Source organism: Parasteatoda tepidariorum, chromosome 11, assembly GCF_982258835.1.
Source record: "Parasteatoda tepidariorum strain Cologne lab strain chromosome 11, Ptep-v5.0, whole genome shotgun sequence".
In the NCBI taxonomy this organism is placed as follows: Eukaryota; Metazoa; Arthropoda; class Arachnida; order Araneae; family Theridiidae; genus Parasteatoda; species Parasteatoda tepidariorum.
The window spans coordinates 25,554,920-25,581,645 of NC_141765.1; the positions used below are offsets into that span (position 1 = coordinate 25,554,920).

Here is a 26,726-nt window from a genome sequence, read left to right on the forward strand (position 1 = left end):
AAGATGAAAAAAGAAAATGCAGTTATTTCGAGACGAAGCTTAACAAAAATCATGTTGAAAAACATATCTTAGTAAAACGGGAGCGATGAACTCGATTCACGCGACTCCCTTATAAGAAGCACCACGTGAGAAGACATACAACTAAACTCCACTCGACCGGTCGGCGGCCAGACTAAACTCTTTCGTAATCTCTCCGCCGAATGAAAGATGCGCAGTTTTTACTCAGGATTAGCAATAACTTTTATTTATTTTTATCAATTTATAGAATAGGTCATTGGACAGAATTCAGACATCGAGAAGAAGAAAATAACATTAAAAGCGAAGAGGAAGAAAAAAAAAAGAAATCGATAGAGTTTAAAAGAAACTAAAATTAAACGAGACAAATGTATATAAGAGAGGGAGAGAGAGAATTCTCTAAATATATATATATATATATATATATATATATATATATATATATATATATATATATATATATATATATATATATATATATATATATATATATATATATTGTTATTAAAGAATAGAATTTCATTTGGATTAAAATCGCATTTCTTATCAAGCAAATTTTAATAATTAATGTTGAAAAACCACACTTCTGAAAACTTTTTATTAAACAGTTTCACCATATAGTTACTTTCAACCTCGTTATTTCTAATAACCACCATATGATTAACCTAATCAATGGCGGACCACATACGCTTATATGAAGAAACCAAACACGTGAAAATGCACGGACACGTTGAGAACGTTTTCCGCGAAACACGTGAAAATGTTTCGCGGAACGAAATTTGAGAGTCACTGTTGTTGAGGATCGGATCGATTCCTTCCATCCAATTAGTTTATATTTTAAGATGTGAAGTATCCAGAAACACGCATTAAATATCATTTTTTATCTTAACATTTAAAGTAGAGATAAATTATAAATAAGCGTTAAGTAAATAATACTACAGATTAGAAAAAAATGTTCTTATTTTAAATTTAATTTTGAATAGAATCTTAAAATGCATAAAAAATAAAGTAAAAAAATAATTATAATTACCGAAAATGCAATTTTGACCTTGATGCTTCGCTATCACGAGAATTCTGGTTTAGTAATTTTAAGATTCCATGACAGACTTAATGAGATAAAATACAAAATATGCAATGAAGAAAAACAAAAGGAATAAAGCGAAGCATATATTGTTTGATGCGACACGGATCAAAAAATTGGGTCAAATAATCAAACAAATTGTATGTGCTCAGATAGGAAAATAGGAACAAAAATAATGAAGTCCAATATCAACATACGAACTCGAACGATGTCGAGGTAGCAAATTTGAGTCCTCCACAGAAGGGTAGAAATAATAACTCAACAATTCAACGAATTATTGCTGAATACCGATAAAATAATTTTATCAATATTAAATAGCTTCTAAAAAAGCGAATAACATCTCTTTTTTCAATTTTTACTCTGTGGAAAAAAAAAATCTTTAAAACTATGCCAATTAATTATAATTGACTGTATTAGACTTAATAAGTTTTCTTTAAAATAAATAATGAAATAAAAAACACTATTTTGTCATTATTTAACTCTAACCGATAAAATAATTTTATCAATATTAAATAGCTTCTAAAAAAGCGAATAACATCTCTTTTTTCAATTTTTACTCTGTGGAAAAAAAAAATCTTTAAAACTATGCCAATTAATTATAATTGACTGTATTAGACTTAATAAGTTTTCTTTAAAATAAATAATGAAATAAAAAACACTATTTTGTCATTATTTAACTCTAAACTATAACTTGAAGGATAAAAAAAAATGCAAAACACTATGTTGTTCTTATTTTTTAACACTGAACCAAAACTTTAATGATAAAAAATTTTTTAACAAAATAAGTATTAAACCTTAGTTCTGAAAAGATTTTAAAAATATATATGAAAAGACAATCTATTTTTGAAAGGGTGTATGTAGAATTGTTTAGATCGGAAAAAGGAAAATAATATTTTTATGATATCGCCGTGTTAACGGAGATCATAATTTGAAATTAAATACTGAAATTTGAAAGATGCTGAAAAAATGGGGGGGGGTGTCAATTTCGTACGTGACTTCCCCCATATAAAAAGAAAATTATGCCTGAAACTTAATTACAAAAAATTTGATATGATCTAAAATTGCTCCCAAATTGAAATATTCAAGTCATGTAAACATTTTAATTTCCCACTCTCTGAAGCACTAAGAAAGAACGGCTGCTTTCATAATCAAAAGCGGAAATCACCCTGCATATCCGGTGGGTGAGAATTCAGGGCTCTCATAAGATGAATAGGGGGAAAATATCATCTGGAAAGTACCTTCTCACTAGGGTAATGCTCTTGTGGAAAAAGATGGGGAAACGAGCAGGCTTATAAGGCAAAACACTTTACAGTGTTTAGAAAATGATACCTGCTCTTTAAGAGTGTTTGACGCAGTATTTCGACTCTGTTTAGACTTAGAAAAACAAAACATAAATCGAATGCATACAGTCAGTGATATAAAAGCGACCACGTTAAAGGAACAATTGGATTTAAAAGGGAAAAAAAACAGCTTTAAATATAGTGGGGGGTTGTTCAAAATGTTACATAAACACCAAAACTGAGGAAGCGGTTGTGATTTGCTTATTTTTTCTGAGAAGAAGGAGGTGAGGAGTAAACAATGCTTACGTTATACCCTAAAATCCCTTTACTTCATTTTTTTTAATCGAAAAAAAATTTTTTTGCTTGAAGAATTTTTAATTCAAACAAAAGTTAAATTTTGGAAAATAAATTTTTTTAAAGGAGATTCATAATTTTATAAAATGAATTAAAACGTAAATAATTCCTTATACGAAATTTTTTTTTAATTTGAATTAAATTAAGATTGTTTGAATTAAATTAAAACTTTTTAAATTGGATTAGTACAATGAAAGTCGAAGTAAAAAAACGGGGGGGGGGAGGGGTACCACTTTCTTAAGATAGAAGGTGAGATAGGTGATTTGTAGTTAACTTACTTTTGCTGGCAAGAGGAATCCAAAATAGCTATAAAAAACAGGCTTACGTAATATTTAAACAGTTATTTTTTTATTTTATGAACTAGGCGGGAAAAAGGCATCTTAAAGTATTAGTGTTTGAATAATATTCTAATACCTACGTAAAAAAAAGAAGAAAAAATACATTCTTTCTTAATACATTACAATTCATTATTTTATAATTCTGTACGATATTTAATCGAAACTAATTTGACCCGCATCCCAATTGCTGCCTTCTTTAAAATCTATAGTTGCTAACTTATGCTCTAGGCAAAAGATTTTTCTCAAATATTTAAAGTGGTAGCAAGGTTATGCTTCAATATTTAATTCTCGGTTTGATAAGTGATTTTCACAAACACGACTAATTCACACGAATACGTATAATTTAAATGTATATAGATATAAAAAATCTAATAATCATGCGGTAACATTTTAAGGTGATGGTAAAATTAAATCATTTCTGGCCAGCTTAATTGTCATTTTACTATCATATCAAATATTATGGGGAACTAAAACGTTAGGGATGCTAATTAGTAGTTATGTATTACATTATCATTCTAAGAATAATATCAATTCAATTTAAGTTTGTAATCAAATTTTTTTAAATAAAAAATATTTAAAAAATATGACTATTTAAAATACTTAAAAATTATATTTTGATTAAAGAGAGCCTAACTATTGACAATTAAATATTAATGCATGAAACAATGGAATATGTTTATATTTAATAACCTGTATAAAAATGTAAGGATATATTGACAGGAAAAATAATCAAGAATAAATGAAAGTGCAATTGTTAGTAATAGATAACAATATCATTTGCAGGAGGCGTTAAACGAATTATATCATTTGATATTGTAGGGGAGGAAGAATTACCCAGGATAATTATAAGGAGTGTGCGTTATCAAAATCGCCTATCATGGTTACGCAAAATAGTAATTTATTGAATAGTGTCAAATAAAGCAAATGATACAGAGAATTTTCACCGAAGTGCGGAATCCAAGTTTTCAAGCAAAGAATCAAATTTTTTTCTTCCTTTTTTTAAGCAACATGGGGTTAACAAAACAAAAATACAACAAAAATCCTTCTACAGTCCTTCCGAAATCTTTTTCTTCTTTCTTTTTTTGTATTTTTTTGTTTCATGTAATCGATGAAACCACTTAGCAACACTAAGTTAAATCAAGTAAATGCATAGCTACAGTTCTTAACTCTTTGACGCAGATGGAACACCGGTGTATCTTTTATATATTTTTTTCTGACGCTTTAATTACAAGCAAAGAACATCATTTGGTATTTCTTAATTATCAAAAACAATGTAATAGTTACTAAAATAAAATCTGATAGATTATCAGAATTATATTCGTCGTACTATAATATAAAATCCAAAAATAGCAGTAAATTTTTTCATTCATATTCAAAAATTTATCTATAATTTATCTTGTAAATGAAAGAAATTTCAATCATAAATAACTGTTTTTCTTAGATCTAAAATAACTGCAAATTTCAAAATTATTGAACAGCGTTTGGAAGATTTTACCTTTAACGCAGAAAAAGACACCAGTGTTTCATGCTGTATTTTATAACCATTAAAATGCTAAATATACTATTTTACACATATCTTGACCAAAATTAATACAACACAATGAAAGAAAGTATGAAAAATATGTTTAGTAAAAATTCGACGTCAAAGGGTTAAGCTACCGATGCAAACCGAAGAAAAGTGCTTTTAATGTCAAGATTTCACAAAAAGATTTTTTAACTAATGAGCGAATATATGCTAGAAATTTTCAGAGTTAAGAAATTTCGAAGCAATTAAATTATCTATTACGAAATCAGTATTTCTTAAATTATTTATTTCAAATGACCTCGAAACTGACTTGAAGTAGTCAACAAAATTTTTATCGTATCCTCTTAGAGAAATTTCACTGATTGAGAAAAGGAAATGAAATTTATGGCTGGAAGGATAAAAAATATAAATAAAGTAATACAGAATAATTAAGCAAATATAAAATAAATATCACCAACATATTTGTAATTGGATTCTGTGATTGAGAAACCATAACAGGAAGGGCCAATTTATTAATTTAACTTCTTCTGAATCTTTAAAATATACATAAGCATTTTCGTAGTATAATTTTATGCTTTTAATATTTATCAAAAAATCGCATGCCTATAAACTAAACATGTGATGCGCTAATTTTTACTTGATTTTGCATTTTAATTTTAGTTATTAATAGTACTTAAAAAGCATTCGTCAATTTTCAAAATTCAAATAAAATAATAAAACTATGCGTGAAAATCATCAACGAATTATATAAACTTTCTAATTTTTTAGTTTAACGATTGTAGATTTTTTTCAAAAAAAGTCTTTTTTATATATTTGCTGATTTAATTTAATAAAATTTAATGAAATTAACTAGTTAAGTATGATATTTAAAAAAGCAGAAAACATTCAACTATTTGCTACTTTAATTAATGCTACCTATTTCATTTAATTAGAACAGAAGTAAAGAGTCCGGGTAGATTTACATTTGGGGAACAACACTACCGAGATTATATTTTTCTTATCGAATTCACATCTTATCTAATTCAAGCATGAAAGCAATTTACATGTTTCCTCGTATACATTTAATAAACCAAAGTAGCTTATTACCTCAGGAAAAAATATTCTTGGAAAATTAAAATCTAACTAAAAATTTCTGTGCAATTAAGTCACATAATGTAATAAACGAGAACCCCTGAACTCCATGAAAATAACATCAATTAATTAATAGATGAATAAAAACCAAAACCTATATAAAACGTTAATTAAAAGCGAAAAACGTAACGTAACTACACGTGTTACGATAAACGTTCCTTCGATTACACGTGAAAAAAAATGAAGAAAAGAAAAAGCGCCTTGAACGTAAAGGGAGATTAAGAATTTACTTGGTTTAGTGACCTAATGTAAAAAATATATATATAAAAAAGAGGGGGGGGGGGAGAGAGAGAGAGAAACGAATGAATTGAAGAGGTCTAAGAACAAATAATTACTAATATAAATTGAGCCTTAGTAATTACTGCTCGACCTAGATGACCTTGAGTTTAACGATTGAACCAGTTTCGAATAGCTTAATACCGTCATCTTTACTTAAGTGAAGAATCCCGGTTTCGATTTCTACAGACGTGAGATGTTTCATAATTACTTTCATTTCTTCACAAAATCATGAGTAGCAAATAGAAAAAAGAATCACCGGTTCAAAACAGGATATTCACATCCAACTAACCTCGCTTTTTGTAATTCATGGAGACTTGCCGTGATTACCAAGTTTTAAATACCCGTGGACCGGCCGGCCGTAATTCGCGTGGATATCCATATGCAGTACATAAAATACACACATGGATACATCTTTAAACGGGATGCATTTTTAGTTAGCACACATTTATTAGTATTTTTGTAATCTTTTTTTCTTTTCTTTTTGCAAACATTTCGAGACACAAGCTTAATTAAAAATTTAATTGGCTTCAAAAAATATAAGGATGGTAATAATAGTGGATACGTTTCAAAGAACTCAAAAATTCTCGTTCCCGAAACTAACCATTTTCATATTTTTTGGAGCCAATGAAGTTTTTAGTCTAGTGTAACTTACCGCCTCAGTTTCTTGAGATTGTTTTCAAAATTTTACAGGTTAAAATACATAGAACCATGATAGGCGAAGCAGTCCCGTTTTTTAAAAGGATTTAGATTGTTCATATAAAAACATTAAACTTATCTATAGTGTGAAAATATGTTTTGATAATGTTTAATTGTACGATAATCAAATATTTTAAATGTCAATCAACAATCTAATCAAACAAATATAAAAATTTTTTATTATATTTTTTTAGAATATGATATTAACCGATTGAAAAAAAAATTGTTACTCAAAAAAAAAATTTATAAAAATAATAGGTGTGTGTTTGTCTGGTTACAGTATTTTGACATTTTAACTTAGTTATCAGTAATTTGCATTTCGTATTTTTGTTAATAGGGAGTGGTAACGGAGTTGACTTTTCAAGCTTTTATCTGACTTTTAATCGAAACGAATGTATACATTATCTGTGTGCGAGTGTGTAAATATAGAAAATTATATATCAAATCGATAATAAAGATATATTGATAGCGCTAAATTAATTTAAGTTTTCCAACAGAGGGAAATAATAGTAATTTTTTTTAAATGTAATGATGTGGCTTAGTAACATAAGAAAATCAAAATTTTCCAAATTAAAAAACTGTTATTATTTCCCAGTAAAATATAAAAACCATTTCTAAGGTAAAATACTTAACTTTCATATTCAAACACTCAACATTTCGAGTGGTACTTCCAACATCTTTTCATTCCTGCCCGAATAAAATCATATTTCAATTCTTATCATCCTGTTCTTTTAATACCACCTGCTACACTAATAATGTTTTAATATCATTACATACAATATAATTATAAATGTGGAAGCTAAATTTAAAAATTATTAGATACCATTATTTTTTATTTTATCCACCACGTCAGGGTTTAGTCAGGGGAGGGGGGATTACAAGAGTTTCACACACAAGCTTTTCAAATAAATAAACTAATATAACTTTTATTTTTATTTTCCATGAGAAATTCAACGCTATAACATTTTTTACATTAAGTTTTTAAAATACTTTTAACCTTATCAAATCTTTGACACTAAATTATACATTTAGAATGAGAATTGTCCATAATCCTTCATAAAAAGTTAAAAACGTATAATAATAAATTACTAATATAAAATTGCCACATACAAAACTTGATTCTAAATTTTTCACGAAAACTAAATTAACTAATTCCCTCATTCTAGCTTCAAGGAGACTTAATATTTTGCTTTTAAAGATAAAGAGGAATAGAATAATTAAAAATTGATAAATATACATATTGATTATTAAGAAAAAATCGTAACTCTTAGGACTCCTTGAAAACAGATTTCCGTCAACGTGAAACCATAAAACGTGAAAACTAAGTTTATAACAATTATCGAGTAATGATTAAATTTTATTTCTACGTAGGAAGATAAAATTATCATATCTTATATCACCTACAGGCGCCATATTAATTTATCTGAAATATTAAAAATAAATAACTTTTATAATGATCAATTGTTTGAGCCCTTACTTTTAATTTATTTTATAACCAAATCGTCAGATAAAATAAATATAAATTATTCTACATCGACAAAAAAGGAAACTAGACATTTAGAAATCGTAGTAATCGAGAACAGAAAACAATGAATTCAATCATATCGGATCGTGTGCGACTGCTAAAAATAAAATAAATTCCCAAAAGAAAATATTGCATCAAGAGATATGAAAACAAATGAGGAAATAAACGCCAAACAAACAAATCTTTAATGAGTATGGAAAAATAAATAAAAGGTAAAGAACAGCAGTTGTAAATAGCTAAGCGAAATTCCGCGAAGAATAGTAAACGAGTGACACAATAACCTAACAAAGCTGAAGACAGAAAGAATATGACGAGAAGAAAAGAATGGCAAGACTAAAAAAAGTAAAAGCGAAAATACGGTCAATTGTAGTAGCCGAGCATATCTTTACAACAGCCTACGCAAAAGTCGGTAGGCCTACAGGAAACCGCCAAGACACGTGGCCATTTTACGATTGGGGTCAATGGCATCTTCATACAGGTAACCCATTCTTTTATACCAATAACAATTCGAGCAAGCGCATCGGCTACGGCTTTATATACTTTATGACCATTCATCGTTTTAGCTGCAAGAATTCCATCTTAATGAAGAGTCAACTACATCTCAACTAGGCTTTACGTTTTCGAGCATTTAAACCCGGTATTAGTTTTATTTACTTACTCTCTTTTTGCCAAAAATTTAAATATATATAATTTCTCTCCGTGTAAATATAAGAGATAATTAAAACATATTAAGATCTTTTTTACTGATGCAAGATAACATTCACCACCAAACATAAACAAATCGATCTAACGGAGTTCCGAATGCAATTTTTTTAATAATAAAATTAGTTGAAATTCATAATTACAAAGAGAAATAAAAATTATTTTACGGAGGCTATTAAGACGTTTACAAGTCTTAATAAACTTCAACGAAGTTTCAGGACGATTAAAAATATCATTAAATTATATTAAGGACTTGTTAGAATAGTGGTACAATACCACTTGAGATAGCTACACTTTCATATTCATAGAAATAATTTCTATCATATTTTAAAACTCACTACTACAGATTATTTCTTTTGCTGAACGGAGGGAATCCTAACATTAAACAAGGAAAAGGAACATAAGTGGAGTTGTCTCAAATAGTCAAATAAGGCCTTCCAATTTATGGAATATTCGGTCAACAAAGTATATATTAAAATCTTAATACGAAAAACAATCTTGAAAAGTTAAAAAAAAAAAAAAAAATCGCATGGCACAATTAAAATTTTAAACAATGAATTTTAGTACCCTCAAACAATCTCTATGAAAAAATATTATGTAACCAAAAATGTGGTTTGCTGTTATAAACCACAATGATTAAAAAAAAAAAAAGAATTAAATAAACCTAATGTTACACAAAGAAATCTACTTTTGATGTCAAAACTAAAGAAAAATACATTTATAAATGTCCTGCGCATTTCTATAGCTAATCGTCGAATGCAAATTAGAAGAAAAAAAACTATTTTTTTTATTTACAAAACAGTTTCAGATGAGAGTTTTTATGGTAGGAGTGAAAGCATCACAAAATGTTCAGAAAAATTAGAAAAGAAAAAAAATTTTAAGTTGCGTGCAACTGTTACAATTAATACTTTTAAGTTAGATTTCTTTAAACTTTTTTTTTTATTTCCAATGCAGCAGGCGATACAGACATTATCCTAACGCCGTACAGAGATCAAAAGAAAAGAAAAATTTCTTTAAACTATAAGTTAGACAAAAATGATTTTTTTTTTTTCTATCCTCAAACTAACTTTAAGATATTCTTTTTAAATACATTTTATGCATCATTAATGAAACGAATACGAATAAAAAAAATTTACCCAGCTGTTCAATATTAAGCTAAATAAAACACAAATAAACAAAAGCCTCTACAAGATATTCTTATAACTCCACTATCTGGATAATAAACGATTGTCAATACAAACAACCATCTTTCGAGCACTTAAGGGGATCACAATAATATTTCATTTATGATGTGAGGAGAAAGTAGAATAACAGGTTCCTGCTCTACTCAATCAACATGCTTCCAGCCCAATTACCACCCTCCTAGAAAGCATCATCCTACTATTTTGAAAGATGTGGAAGAAATAGGAAAGGACAGCTTTGTAAGACAGCAAATAATAAAGATCGCACCCAAAACAAACAAAAAATAAAGTCTTAAAGATGGACATTTTGTCATGTTCCTCGATTTTTCATAACTCATAGGAACATCCAGTAATTGTGTAGTTCTCGCTACAGGATAATTATGACGATGAACTAAGCAATGGAATGACTTTTAATTACCAACAAAAAGATAGGCACAACGGATTCAATTAATTAGAGCCTTATACGTTGTGACCTGTAAACGCAAAGCAAACGAGTTACATAAAATAACTTTTTGTGGAAAAACAATACCATTTTAGCAAAACCTCAATTAAAAAGAAAGTCATTAAAGTTTGTTTCTTTAAAATTTTCACCTCTTTAAAAAAACATTAAAGGAGAATCATTGAAATCGCTTTTTAAAAACGTTGATTAATAAATATTTCAAATTTAAATATAAAAAAGTCTATTTAATGGAAGTTAGGTGAAAAAGTCTCCTCTAAATTATAAACGTGCCAAAAATGCACCAGACAATTTAAATTACGTTGAATTAAAAATTTAATTTCGATTTAAAACTTGAAATGGGACGTAAAACTATTATAAAAACATGTTCGACTTGATTGAAATAACGAAATGCATTGCCTTGATTAGGTATTGACGAATTGAGCGATCGCTGAAGGTCGTTTAAAAAATTTTCAACAATCATTTAAGTCATGAGTTGATTAAATTTTAAAATTTGAAGAATTGACTATTATTATTATATTTTATAGTAATATAGTATATTTTATGTATATTATATTACTATAAAATATATTTTTATAGTAATAGTATTTTTTATTATTATATTTTTATTTCAGTATATTTTTTGATCATTTCAATATAATTTACTCATTATTATAATGTGTTTTCTCAATTTTACAACATTGTAAATTTATTAAACTTTTTTACCGTAATGTTTAGCTTAAATCATCTTCTCCAGCAAAATTTCGCGCTTTGTAGTTAAAATTGCTAATAATGTATTTATTAATAAGTGATTTAAAAAGTTCTTAACTTGATAGCAAACAATAAAAAGAACTGGAAGAAAAAAGTTCACCAACTTGAATAATTACGTAAGTGAAAGAAAATTAGCTATTATGAGCAAAATATCTTTTTTTAACTTTGAAAATAAGTTACAAGAGTTTTCTACAACAAAAAGGAAAATTTTTTCATAATTATATAAATTGGGGTTCTCAACCTTTTGCCCTCGAGGGTCACATCAATAAACTCAGAAACTCCCATGGATCACACATCTGCCAGATAATATAGTCTAAGAAATTCATTAGCAGGAATGAGATAGCCGCTAATTTTGGTGAAGGTCACCAAGCTCTAAGATTTTTAATATGTTGGTATTTTGTTAAAAGTTTAAGTAAATAAGAGTAGAAATAATTTAATTTGCATATTTGTGTTACACGATAAAAGAAAGAAACTGACATTGAGGACTTAATGTGAAGTTTGATATCATTTTTTTTCTTAATTGATTGAACTTTCATTAACATCAATATTATACGAAGTATTTGTATATCAATGGGAAATATTCGATTCTCAAAGATCCTAATATCTGTCAAATGTATTGTTTTCCAGTTAGTGTTCTTTCGTTCTTTGTGCTCTGTTTAATGCTTTATTATTTAGGTCTTAACAAAACAATGAACATAATAAATCGTCAATCTTCCTGGTAAGCGAGTCAAGAATTTTGCATTAATAATTATCATCTGAAAGATTTGAAAACTAAGGGGAAGAGCGGTTTTTTCAGATTTTTCACAAAAAGGACAATTTGATCGCCAACTGTTGTATTTTGATGTTGAAAAATAATAACGTGAAAAATCAGTTCTCCACGAGAGTTGTGACACAGCGAAGATAGGTTGTACTGTGGAAAACTAGTGGTTGCACGATGGTCTTTTTCATTTTACTGCCATTTTCTTTTCTTTTTGAATTGAACTAATGTTTAAACCAGTTGAAAGAGAAATTTAATTTTTAAATTCTCCTACAAGGTGCGGAATTAAAATCAAGCAATAACGTTTATAGACGCCAAACGTTAGGCAAATGGTCGTATTATTAATTTTATGAAAAACAAGGAAGGATTATATTTTTATTTAATAAGAAAAGAAGAATTCATTTTTGAAAAGGTTGCTATCAACAGTGACCTTGAATAGAAAATAAAAATAAATAAAAACATTAACATTAATAAAATACATCGATAGAATATGGGGAAAGTGTGGAAAAAAGAGCTTTTGGATCGAATGCTGCGTCGGATTCTTGTTTTCAATAAAAAATTGTCTAGGGCTCTGTCTCATAGACAAAGAGTCAACATTGGCTCAGTTAATAGTTTACGCTATTTCTCAGCAAATCAACGCTTACCGTCTCAGTCGCGGCTTACGTATGTAATTGGATTGAGAACAGGAGCCTCCCTCCACCGCATCGTAATTTAAAATTCCGAGCAGTTCTTATGGTAAAATAAAGAAAATATACTGCGCAATAATATTCTTATTGTATTTCATTGAAACTAAAGCTTTGACAGTCAAAGATAGTTTTTTATTTCACACGATATATATATATATATATATATATATATATATATATATATATATATATATATATATATATATATATATAAAACACAGAGTTTATAAAAATAATTGAAGACATGCTAAAAGACAATCTCTGTGCATTAATTTTTTTCTATAATTTAAACTGAAAATTATGAGAAAAGGAACACATAAGGAAGCATTTTTCTTAATAAAAAAAGGGTATTTATCCGAAATTTTTTTTAAAATTTTAACCATAAAAATATTTATTTATACACTCCCCCCCCCCGAAAAAAGAGATACTTATAAAAATTTAACGAGGTGAGAATAATCTGAACGAAGTAAATATTAGTAATAGTAATCAGAATTAAACCTATAAACACAGATAATTTTGCTAGTGTGTAATTATTATTTAAACAGGGAATTTTTTTTTACTAAATGGAATATGATCAAAAAGGGCAAAGAGGGCGCATTTATAGGGATTAAAGGGCAAGCAGGGTGGACCATCCTTCTAAAAACGCTTAGGGAAAACACTGATATATATATATATATATATATATATATATATATATATATATATATATATATATATATATATATATATATACACACACTATTATATTATAATAGAAAATATTCAGAAATTACAAACACAGTACATGAAAAAGGGTTTAGTACCACGTGAAACACTAAATTGCAATGGAAATGTTATAAAAAAATACTAAATAAATAAAAATTTTAATGGCACTTCTTTTAAAAAGATGATAGCACCTGGACGGTTTATAATTGTTATCAAACCTACCACGTGTAAACGGCACAGACTTACTTAAATGGATTAAGTTTGTTAATTTCTAAGAAGAAACAGACTGGAGTGTGAACAGATGTTTTGATATGCAAAAAAGAGAAGAAGGGCAGATCACATTGATAACAGTATAATATTTTTAATCTGGGGGATTATAATATAGCAGGAAAAAAAGCGATGTGATAATTAGAGTAAAATCTAGTTCAGTTCAGAATAGTAAAATAAAAAGTTTAATACTGAAGGCGATGTTTAGAAAAAGAGAGGTCGAAAATGACTGCTTCGAAAAATACATAACCGAAATTGCCTGCTCTGTGCAATAAAAAAGCTACCATAGGGGAATAATGCCTTTGTTACTTTCTTCGCTTTTTTTTTTTTTTTTTTTTTTTTACAGAGGCATAACTGACGAGACGATGATCAAAAGTTAAGAGACAATTTTGAAATGTACCTTTTTTTTTAAAAAAAAAAGGGGGAGATTAGAAAAAGAGCGCAGAGGTGAAATTATGACCATGGGTTAGACAGAAATATACGCACTTAGATTATACATTCTTTTTCTTTTAAATATTAAATAGAACATCAGTTTAAATCAGTAGAATGAGATATGTATGTGCCAATAAGCAGCATGATTTAATGCAACTTTAAAAAAATGATTAAAAAAAAAAACAATTTAAAAAAAATCTTACACTTTTATCGGAATAAAAACTAGATCGGAATTGGGATATACAATAATGATGAAACAAACGTATGAGTAACTCGCAGAAACAAAAGAAGAAGAAAAAGAGAAAAAAAAAAAAGAAGACTTGAGTTTTAATTTTAAAATAATATATTTGTTGAACGTCAGACTTATCAGTTCTTCAATGAGAAAAGAGAAAAAAAATGTCATTTTCATATTTTGTATTATAAATCTTTAGACTAAACGAAACAATGAACACTTTAACAGCGGAGCATTCTAAGTTAAAATACAAAAATGAAGTTTTTTTTATGTTGTTCAACATAAACCATAACTCATCTAAAATATTAATCAAAAAGTAATTATGAAATAAGATAGATGGAAGAAATGCTGAGACTATTCTCAATAAAAAAAATAATAAAATAAACATTTTAAAGCTATTGTTTTTTTTTAACAACTCATGAACCGAAGTTGCAGCAAAATTAGTTATCTAGAAACCGCCTTGATATATCTTACTTTAGTCAAAAACTTTTTAAAGTATACAACGATAACTTAAGTTTATGAAAAAATTAAATTAAAGTTGTGAAAAAATTAAAATTTCGAGTTACTTTAATTACGTCATTTATTTTTCACTTTTAGAATGTTTTTCTCTCCGAAAAAGAAAAGAAGAAAGAAAAAAAACTCATAACAAGACATTTTAATTATTCTAATGATGGTGCGTAAATCGTGTTAAATTTGAAAGCTTATTTTATTAAGATATTCCAGAAAATACGAAAATGGATTTAAAGTTTTCCTGTACTTAACATTAGAAAACAACAGAATTAATAAAAGTATTTGAGAGATAAAAACGCATAATAATTTATTGTGCGGGAAAATCCTATAATTAGTATATTTTACATAAGTTCACGCGAAATGTATATGCCCCTTAAGTATTATAATGCGAAAACTTTTACTAGCAAGGGTAGAAGACAAAACAAAGAAAACAAAACAAAAAAGATTTTGTTTACCGAGTTTAGAAATAATACTTGAAGAGGAAATATAAATAGAAAGGCACCTGTTCTAAACTGACTAATACGTTATCAGACAGAAGTAAAATAGTCTGTTTCCTCTTGGCCGTTCATCGCTGATAAATTCAGTACACAGAGCGAAATCAGAGTTATTTTACCGATAGTCTTAAAAACGGTAATATTCTTTAATACTAGTAAATATAACGTATTCTAACAGCTAAAAAAAAAAAAAAAAAAGTTTATGGGAAGTTCATTTGCAATGAATAGCATATAAATTTAAGTTAAAATGAAAAGGGAAACTAAATTACAGGGTCATAATGATAAAATACTGAACTAATTTAGATTCAAATACACGGTATCTCATAAAAACTAAAATTAGCTAACATATAATTATTAAAAATACGACCCAAATATTACGTCAACGCTTTCTACATGTAAAGAATCAGGAAAGAAGAAAATTTGGGAACCGTATAATCATTATGCCTTAAAGAGAGAGGGTTGACCCATAACTTACATAAGGAACGGAGCAGTTTTGGTTTTGAAACCAAAAACCATTTTCGTCAAAGTATAAAAATATTGCTTATTTGAGTTAGAAACTCACCTATTATACTATTTGGTACAAAATGGAATTTTGGTTAAGTATGGAATTTTTTTAAAACGTATATAATTTATTTAACTAAAAAAAGTAAATTCAACATAATAAAAAATAAATTCGTAGTTTATAGCATTTAAATAAGATTATGATAAATAATTTTAATTTAAATGGATTTTACTGTTTATTTTTTAAAACGAAAAGTTATATTTATTTTGCTAAAAGCGAAAAAAAACAAACAAACGGATTACTCATATTAACTATTACACTAACAATTCCTCATGTACTTGCAATCTTAATAGTTCAAAAGCTAAACTTTAATTATCCAATTTAATTAGTACAAACAATATTATACGAAATTGGAAAAGACAAAATTGGACAAGAAAAAGTACTTTCTTTAGATTAAACGAAATGGAACAAAGGGAACCCTACCTCCACCCCTTCTAAAGAAAAAAAAATCTGGTTGCGCTATATCTGGAATATATTAAATAAATAGGAACTACAACAAAAATTGTACAGTCCATGCTTGTAAAACATAACAAACAAAAAAATCAAAAAGTTGGAGCGATTTTTCATGCAAATATTATTATGAATTCTCTGCAATCTTACAATTCATTCACGATAAATCATTAAGAATTTAAGAACACTCCATTCCACAGAAATTTCATCCGCATTCGCATTGTCGGTTTGCGTTTTTAAAATATTATCTCGTTCATTATTTGTAAATTTTAAGCATGACTTATTCTTCCTGTACACAATTACCACGATAACATTCATTACAAAGGGGATAAAAGCCATTTGCAAAATAATATCGTCAATGAAGTCACGCCAGCGTATACTCAATTGACTGAAACGAAGTCGTCCTCTTACTTAAAGCTCACTTTATCCGTGAATAAAGCGTAGTAAAAATCGAGAAGTTCAATACAGAATCACACCACATTGAACAGTAATAGAAAGTTTTACATAGAAAAACACTGTAGTTATAAATACACAGAAAAACTTCACAAGGGGGTGGGGGATCGGTTTGTTGAAAATCAGAGACAATGGTGGTTGAGACCAGCTGCGCCGCCGGGAGCTAGTACCAGACCACCTGCTGCTCTCTTCACAAGCTCGCTACACTATAACGGTTTAGGGCAAGACCCCCCCCCCCCCCCTTTTAAAAAACATCAGTCAAATCCGGATGTTTTGCAGGTAAAAATTTTCAAAGCCACACTTCCTGGGGAAAATGATATTGCTGAAATTCCACCACCATTAACTTATTGAGACGAGTCGTAATTACGCCGCTAACTTTAAATAAATGTTAGGTAATATTTGCTAGGAATAATTTAGAAGATAAAAAGGTGATTTTCTCAATCTTCGTTGAGAAAAAAAGAAATTTCGTAAAAATTATCCACTTATGATAATTCCAACATATATATAAAAAAAAATTATGTTTTAAATTATTTATTTTATTGTAAAAAATTATATGTCTTAAATTATTTATTTTATTGTAAAAAATTACATGTTTTAAATTATATGTTTTCAATGGCATGTTCAAAGCTACCAAAATTTTTTGTTACTAACACGTAACATAATAAATGCTTTTAAAATACTTTTGAACAAAAAATTAATAAAGTTGAGTAGCAAATGAGTAAAATTTAAACACGCTTATCTTACATAGAAATAAATTACGCATAAAAATACATAATTCAGACGCCCTCTAAATATAAAATAAATAAATAAAATAGTAAATTATCTAAGTGAGGAAGAAAGTAAGTAAAAGCGAAAGTTTAAAAATGTTTACTTTTTTCCCTTCAGGGCTTAGGCAAATCTAAGATTCCGAAAAAATCCCCTCTTCTTACTTTCACTTAAAATCATACTCAGAGATTTAAGAGTGGGAAAAAAGCTAAATATATTCAAATTTTGAATTTTATTTCAGCAACCCTTCACAATTCACTATGGGCATCCATAAAACTTTACATTTTCCTCGAAGATTCTTTCTTCAAATCGGATATCTTCATGGATTGATTTCATAAGACAAACTTCAATCTTAATGAAGTACGTAGAATTATAAAAGTTCAGGGAAATTTTTTAACCTTTTGTGATATTTAAAACGTGAGTGCCCTAGCAAAAATCGACATAACGAAAAAAAGAAAATTCATACGAACATACAAAACTAATTTTTTTTCTCCATTGTCTCCATTAAAAAAAAAAACTCCTAAAATATGCATACTGTTTTCACCGCTTAAGTGGCCTAACACTTTATAAAAGAATAGGATGGACGACAAAAACATAAATAAATAAATGAAAGCATAAATTGTGCAACTATTTACTACTATGTAATAACTGCATTAACTTACCAATGAAACAACATGAAGACCTAATATTAGACAGAAAGCAAAGGAATGCAACACTTATTCCTTTTAGAAGTAATACGAATACTTTGCAACCAATAATTCACATTGTGTAACACCAAGTCTTAAAGTAGATGGTATTATTTTAAATGTATCAAGCACTTACCTGATGAAAACCAAGACAACTAATATTCTCTTTGATATACTTACCTTCATTGGGCATCTTAAGTACTATGAAATTGAAAGGTAACATACCATGTAACTTGAAAAATGGTAATCCAAAAACACATAATATTTATTAATTTCAAAACATATTTTAAATGGAAAAATGGTTATCCAAAAACACATAATATTTATTAATTTCAAAACATATTTTAAATAAAAATTCATACCTTTTTTCAACAGATTTTTAGCAATGTTCTAAGCACATTATTCGAATATGATAGAGAAAGAGGAAAAATTAACTAAATTTTATTATATATATACTTATCCAGTTCAGCTTTACCATATAATTGAACATTCACATACTAAGTTATTTACATTCATATGAATTATAATTTTAATCAGATATAATTCAGAACAGCAAGATTGGTTAGTTCATAGAAGAAGTTTATAGAAGATGAAACAAAATTTATTTAATTATATGGATTTGATTTGATTTTTTTTTTTTTTTTTTTTGAAATTTGTCTAATTGAATAAGTTCATGCTTTTTATGCAAACGCAGCATGTTTTTTTTTTAATCGAAATACTATTTAAGAGGTACGCAGAAAAAAATTTTACTTAAAATTTAAGAGTAATTTTGCATATTTAAGAAAGAGTAAGTAGCTTATATCGAAAATAATTAAGAACTTGTCTTGACACGACAGATTCTATATCCCTACAATTCATTCAAAGAACATATTTTGAAAGAATAGTAAGACAATATTTAGCTGTTATTACTCTAAGAACTAAAAAAGAGCAGACAAAAAGACTTTTTTTTCAATTAGGTTTCGTTAAAAGTTGATTCGTATATTTTAAATTTGGGGAATGTACATAAATAAAAATTATGATATGAAACTATTTTGTTGAACTATATACATAAACCATATAAAATTTTCTATTATTTAATAAAAAAAATAATAATTTTCGTAGGATTTAAAAAAAAAAGAGAGAGAGATGACATTGAAAAATTCTTGAAGTTCTGGAAAATTATTGGACCACCCACCCGGACGCTATGATGGTGAACATTATCAGAATTATCAGTCAGTATTTTTTCTTCTTTAAATTTTAGAATTGAATAAATATAAACATACAAACAGGATGGAAAAATGATTACAGTACACTTGTAACTTAATGAGTTTTTAAATGGGGAAAAAGTTTTTCACTTGGGAAACGGGTCTGGAAGAGTAAGGTGAAAATGTATAACTACAAGGATAAGATTTCAGGGCAGGAATTCGAAACCACTTTAATGACTATAATGAGTATCACTTTTACCAACTTCGATCTACCCCCTCCCCCCTTTTTTAAGGGTGCTGTTAAGAAAGCAGTTGAAGGGCACATTTTTCCTTCTGTGAATATTTTTGTAATAAGAAGTCAGCACTGAATAATGATAATGCTATGTTTTTGAAAGTGGTTTGCACCCTCACGGTTGCAAATAAGCAGTTTAAACTCGAACATTAATTTAAATTTTATCAGGAGCAAAGACTTTTTTCCCACCTTTACTTATTTAGAAATATTTTGCCAACAGTATATTTCATTCAAAATAAGAAATTGGCGGTACTAGAACTTCTTTGTTATCAGAGTCTTGAAAAATAAGTGTCTAATTTTCGTCAAAATTTCAACAATTTAGACAAAAAAGAAAGAAAAAAACGTAAGGAATAATTAATAAGGGAGCAAAGCATGATTAATACAATAAGAAACACAATAGATAAGAAATTTTAAAAATAAAATACAATTAAAATATTCTAAAAATCTACTAATTCCCAAACATATCAATAAATTAATCCCAAAATTATTGATTATGTCACACTTAAACTTAATAACACTTTAGATTTTCAATAAAATTTAACAGATTTTAAGGAAAATGAAGTAGCAGGTTTTAATACTCTATAATTATTTAAAATATTTTAAGGAAAATGAAGTAGTAGGTTTTAATACTCTATAATTATTTAAAATATTTTAAGGAGTAAACGAGAAAGTCTTTTAATACGTGATCTTTAAATGAGACAATTTAAGTAAGACAGTTTATTTCCTTCAATATTCAATATCTTTCTTAAAATCAGCCTAATATGACGAATTTGCGAGTTGAAGATAAATAACATTCAACAAAAAAATTAATTAAAACACGCCAATAAATTCCTAAGTAATAACGCTTTTGTTTCTAGGAAAAAAAAAAGGTAAAAAAATACTACGCGAAGAGTCAACTTATCCAAATTTCTCTCATAAAAGAAAATATAAGTAAGGAAACGATAAAATAAAAAAAAAATATTAAAAAAAAAAAAACGTAAGCGCTTTGTAATTGAATCCACAAACTTTTAATCAAAAAGATCGATATCAGAAAATGATAAAAACAGTGGTTTAACATCGAAAGAAAAAAATAAATACGTAGAGCCATTGAAGATACGCGAGTGACTCCACCTTATGAATGTAAACAAACAAAAGTATGTGTGATAATATTCAAATGTAATTAATTGACCACATCATTCTAATCTATGAGCTAAATTTTGTAAATTACCTTTAATAAAAAAGTAGGAAAAAAAACCGAAATACATCTAAGAATATTTAGAGATTTAAGTATCATCTAAAAAAAACAAAACAAAAACATAATTGAAGGATTCGGCTCAGATGTCAGAGCAGTCCCCAACAAGTGTCAATGAACAATAAACGAAACTAATTTAACCGCACATGTGTCAAAAGAAACGTGCGAGCGCCATCTGCATCCGCTAATTTAGGCATGTAAACAAAACCGATAGACATTTAACCTCCAGACATTTATCTTATTAAAAATATTGTTTCTGGTGATTGAGTAAACATTGGTTTGTGATTGCTTATAAGACAAACATTCCTTTAAAAAACACTCGATAACAGGAAATTATTTAAAAAAATGCCAGCCAATATGAACTAAAAACATGTGAAATTACATAAACAATGAATCATATTCTGTAGCAAACAATTGCCGAAATGTAAAAATAAAACGCGCTTTTTAAATTGGATATAAAATAAATTTATGCTGGAGTAAAAAGTAAAATATAAAAAAAGTGACTTACTGTATTCCCACGGGATGGCGGAGTTCACAGTGGGATCTGTGAGTGGGGGGAGGGGAGACTCGCCGGCACGGAAACTCAAACAAAGAAGAAAAAAAAACAAAAATAAATTCAGCGCTAAAACACACGAGCAATTATCACATAGTGTCTTTAAAACAACAAAATGTTAGTCCAAGGGAGAACTAGTGAACACTTCACAATTAATTCACCTGACTGACGAACAATGTGGATTAAAATACCTGAGCAAGAAATAACATTGGCAGTGTTATAGCTTCCACTCTACACAACTAGCTAAACAACAAATGAAAACTCAGAAACGTTCTCTCTCCGTAAAAACCAAGCGCTGTGACGTCAGAGGGCAGCGTCGGTTTTGTAGCCAATCGAGCAGTAAGCAAACTCCAACCCTAAAGGCAAAAGATCTCACTCGCACTGGTTCCCTTTCTGAAGTCCCCCAGACCCCCACATCCGCGGTCGCTACACAAAACCTACGGTCCCGAAACGGAGGGTATGCACCCCCCTCCTCTTTCACCTACCTCAGAGTTACAGGCATGCGTATTATGCTTTGTATTTATGGAACGTCTCCACTACCGCGGGAGGGGAAGAAGGGACCTCGGGTTTTCATGAAAGAATCGATAAGAAAATAAGCTTTTCCGGGCGACAACCTCCTGACACAATTTTAAGGTTCATTTTTTTATTTATTCAATCACTAAAAACTTCGCATCATTTTTCGAAAGTTATCACTCCCACCTTTCACTAACTCTGGCAGAATCAACTGTCGCCCACTTATCACTACAGTCACTTCCTTTCTTTAGGTATGATGAGAAAGTATTGAGCATCGTGACCGGAACTAGTTATAAACAAAAAGAAAAAAAAGTGTTAAACTTCTGGCTAATAAATGTCCACGCGAAAAAAAAAAAGAAAGGGGAAAAGCTATCTCAGGATCAACGTCATTTAGGACAGATATATCACCGTTCTTTTATATTTATCTTATCGGGAACATTTTAGACCTTAGAACATGTATTTCACACATGCAATTGAAAGCGATAGAAATTTCTTACGTAAATAAAACTATGTGATAACATTTATTCAGTGTTAATTTCGTTTTCTTTTATATTGATAAGTTAATTGAGGTTCATCAAGTTATTTAAGTTCATGAGAGACCGACTGAAGTTCAAGCAATAATAATTTTTATTTTATGGAACCCGGTTTACAAGCATTCTTTATTCAATAAAATTAAAAATGCAAAAAAAAAAAAAAAAAAAAAAAAAAAATCCCGTTATTTTTATTGTATAGAAAAAATAAAGGCAAACCTCTTGCTGCTGCTTAAATTTGAAAATAATGATTCCAAAATAGCATAAAAATTAATTTAAAAAATCTTGGAAGTTTCGCAGTAATGTTTAAAAGATGAAATGAATCTGTAATGAACATTGTTGGAATAGACTAAATGTTCAAATCACAAGAGTATGCGGCGGTTATACTGCACCAAACTCAAACATTACATTCATTGAAACGAAATTAAACTGTGTTAAACTAAATCTGACGCAAAAGCAGCATAGAAAAAAAAAGGAAACTAACAAAATAGCAGGTGGAAAAATCAAGGGCGCCCTGGGGTCTAGGAACCCGTGTTTATCCGAAAAAATTAAATATCCTACGAGGTATTACACACCGTTTGACGGAATAAAAAAGCTTTAATAAAAATTCTAAATATGAAAATCCAACATATTGACTGGTTCAATCTTACGTCCAATTTTTTTTTTTTTTTTTTTTTTTTTTAATTTATAATTTAAGTTATGGATCAAGTTTAGTGACATTTGGGGGCGGGATGAAGAAAATTTAAATAGAAAAATTTTTTATTACTAAATTCAAGTGTGAAAAAGTTTCAGCAACTAAGATTGAGACAAACGAAATTGGTCGAAATTATATTTTCTTTCTAAATAAGAAGGCAATTGGTTTTTTCGTTCTTTTTTTTAAATAAATAAAAAATAAACTTTCTAAATTATACTCAATTGTATTAAAGTGTAATTTTTAGCAACAAATAACACCATTAAAAATAAGTGGAATTTCGTATACTCAACTCATGACAGGATTAAAAAAATCTTCAATAGCAGATAATGGACATAAACATTTTTATAACATCTTCTTCAGTGTAATTAATTTTTGATAGAATTAACAAATACGAAACATCAATCTTATTTATATAAATTGAATATTTATGGTTAATCACCGTAAGTAAACTTACGATCAACCTAGTGCAGAGTTTCCCAAAGTGTGGTACGCGTACCCCCAGGGGTACGGGAACAGTTTAGCGGTGGTTACGCGTTCTTATGCGAAATATCTTACAACAAACGAAAATTTCAAAATTTTTTATTTAAAAACAAAGCTAACCATGAAAATTTACGATTGCGTATTTTTCTATTAGCTATTTTTTGCAGAGTTAACAGTTAATAATTAATGGTGTCAGCAGCCAGTTGTGATTTTTAACTTTAGTGCAATTTTTTTATAGTAAAAAATTCCATTCGTTTTTTTTATTAGTGGTTACCAGCGTTACGTAAAAATTTAGAAAGGGTACACAAAGTCATAAGTTTGGGAAACACTGACCTAGTGGATTTATAGCATTAAATGGAAAAGATGCTTAAAAAGAATGGGGAAAAAAACGATTTAAAAAAATGGATGAAAGATACGAAGCGCTGGAATATTTTTGGTTGTGTCAGAAAAAACTTTAAAAAATAAATAAATAAACAAATTATGTGTTCATCTTCCCCCTAGTTTGCTTGATTAAAATATTTTTCAACCAAAATAACGATCATCGAAGAGGCATGTGCGAAGGGGGGTAAAAGGCATCCATTTAATCACTAAGGAAACTAAAACTTTAAAACTATTGCAATTATTTTTATTCCGCAATTTAATTTTTTAACAGATAAATATTTGGTTCAAGCATTATATTTTATGAATAATAAACTATGATTTTCAAACAAATTTAGTAATTAAGTTAGGTTATTAAAATTTAAATATTTTTTACATTAAGAAACACTTAACTTACTTTTTTTTTACTTTGTTCGAAATTATAAAGTTTTTAGCATCAAAAAATTCAAGCAAATTACTTTTTTTTTACTTTGTTCGAAATTATAAAGTTTTTAGCATCAAAAAATTCAAGCAAATTTTTACATTAAAAAAAAATTTAAAATATGGATTCTTTAAAAATACACATTTTCCACGGGAATTTTTTTTTCTTTTCTTTTTTTTGCTCTCTCCAGCGATTGCTAGACTTAGATTAAATGAAAATCTTTCAGCTGACACAAAATTTCAACTAAAAAATCTTCTACAAGCATTGATTAACTCTTTAACTAGTTTGAACCCTTTCGTCGCCACCACATTTAGGCGAAATTTGTTTGAAAAATCCTGGATTTTTTAAAATTTTTTAATTTTTATGGAACTTTATATTGATTTATACCACAGGGATGAGTTTAATAAAAAAAAGCAACAAAAAAAAGATGAAAATAGAAATCTAAAAATGTTATGTGCGAAAACACTAACAAATAATTAAAAAACAAATAATCGAAAAAAAAAAAAATACCTGAGCTACTGAAAATAAAAGAGCAAGAAAAAAATTTATGTTAATTATGTATTTAATTAAATTTATAAAAAATATTTTTCAAATAAAAATATCAATGCGAGATTTTATTAATTTAATTCAATTGTGTAAGTATGAGCCTCAATCACGCGAATACAAATCTCGACATTTAATTTTAAAATCGTGCGTGAACACCAATAATAATGATTGATTTTAAAAACGCGTTAGTACGAATCTCAACGTTGATTTTAAAATCGCGGGAACACTAATCTCGATATTCGATTTTAAAATAGCGTGAAATACGAATCGCGGTGTTTGATCATAAAATTACGTGAATACGAATGTCGATGCTTGATTTTAAAATCGCGTAGATACGAATCTTGATGTTTCATTTTAAAATCGCGTGAATATGAATTCTGATGTGGGTCATTCTCACTGAAAAGGTATAAATAGACTAAAAAATTTTCTTAAATTAAAGTAATTAAAAAAGTGATTAAAAATTACATAAATGCCTTTATTTATTTTTGTTATATGTCCTTATAATAATGGTCAAGTTTTCTATTTTATTTTTTACAAGATTTAAAATATTTTAAATTCTGCCTTGTCCACGGAGGAGATATTTTATGTTATAAAATATAAAATGTCGATGATTCATTAATTATTGGGTACAACTGATATGAGTTTAACATTAATAAGTAAATAATAAAATATTTCATTATTAGAGATAGAGCTACTACTTCCGATTAATCATGCTGCTATGAAAGGAAACATCCATTTTTAACCAAGGTGTACACTTTTTTAAATAACTATTATTGAATATTAATAAATTAAAATGTAAAGACTATTGAAATAAAAATTCAGACTCCACATGAAAGTTGAGGGTACTCTTTTATGAACATTTTATGCAAGTTAAACATACTGTCATCCAAATAACGTTTTTGTTTTCTCTTTTCTTCTTGTTATTGTTTCTTTTTTCCCTGGGCACAAACGGCTTGCTCTATCATTTTCTAGAAATTTAAGCACATTTAATCACGATTTTTCGGTTAAATCTTTTTCTGATACAGATTTTAAAGTATCCTGCTCTTAATTTTTACTTCTTTCAAACAAAAAGGGTATTCTTTTAATATCTGTCTAGCTTGTGTCATACTAAGTTTTTTCTGTTCCCTTCTCTTTTGCATTTGAACATTTGATTGCTTTCTTTTTTTAAATTTTGGTCTTGGCATTTTTTTTCCTAAAATTTGAAGAGAAAAAAATTTTTAAACATCACAGAAATTATTTAGAAAAATTGCCAATATTTACTTCTCTGAGAAGAAAAAGTTAAACTTAATTGATTTTCTTTAAAAATACAAACAAATTAACATATTTGTTCCATTTTAAAAAATATCAATTAAAAGAAAATAATTTTTTAATTATTTAAATAGTATTATGGTTATCTAACACATTGTCTCTTCCATTGACTGTGTCTTCTCCTCCGTGGACTTGTTATGTCCACGGAGGAGACAAAAACTAGTTCTTGAATTTTACTGATTTTTAATTTTAAAGTTACAAAAATGGGGCAGTTCTTTTTATTAAATATACTATTTTTGCAATCTAAAATTCATCGATCAAAAATAAAATAATTTTCTCTTAC

General features: G+C 27.9%; 1 protein-coding gene across 4 annotated transcripts in view; it reads right to left on the reverse strand.

The window, feature by feature from the left end:
- Utx (Utx histone demethylase) overlaps positions 1-26,726 on the reverse strand; it is a 140,656-nt gene that overhangs the window by 80,831 nt on the left and 33,099 nt on the right. The window contains exon 1 of one of the 4 annotated variants that reach the window (XM_016069138.5): positions 21,529-22,335. The exons of the other annotated variants lie outside the window; for them this stretch is intronic. The gene's annotated coding sequence lies outside the window, so the exon portion shown is untranslated. Of the gene's footprint in view, positions 1-21,528; positions 22,336-26,726 lie in introns of those variants that run through there. 4 annotated transcript variants of the gene reach the window in all.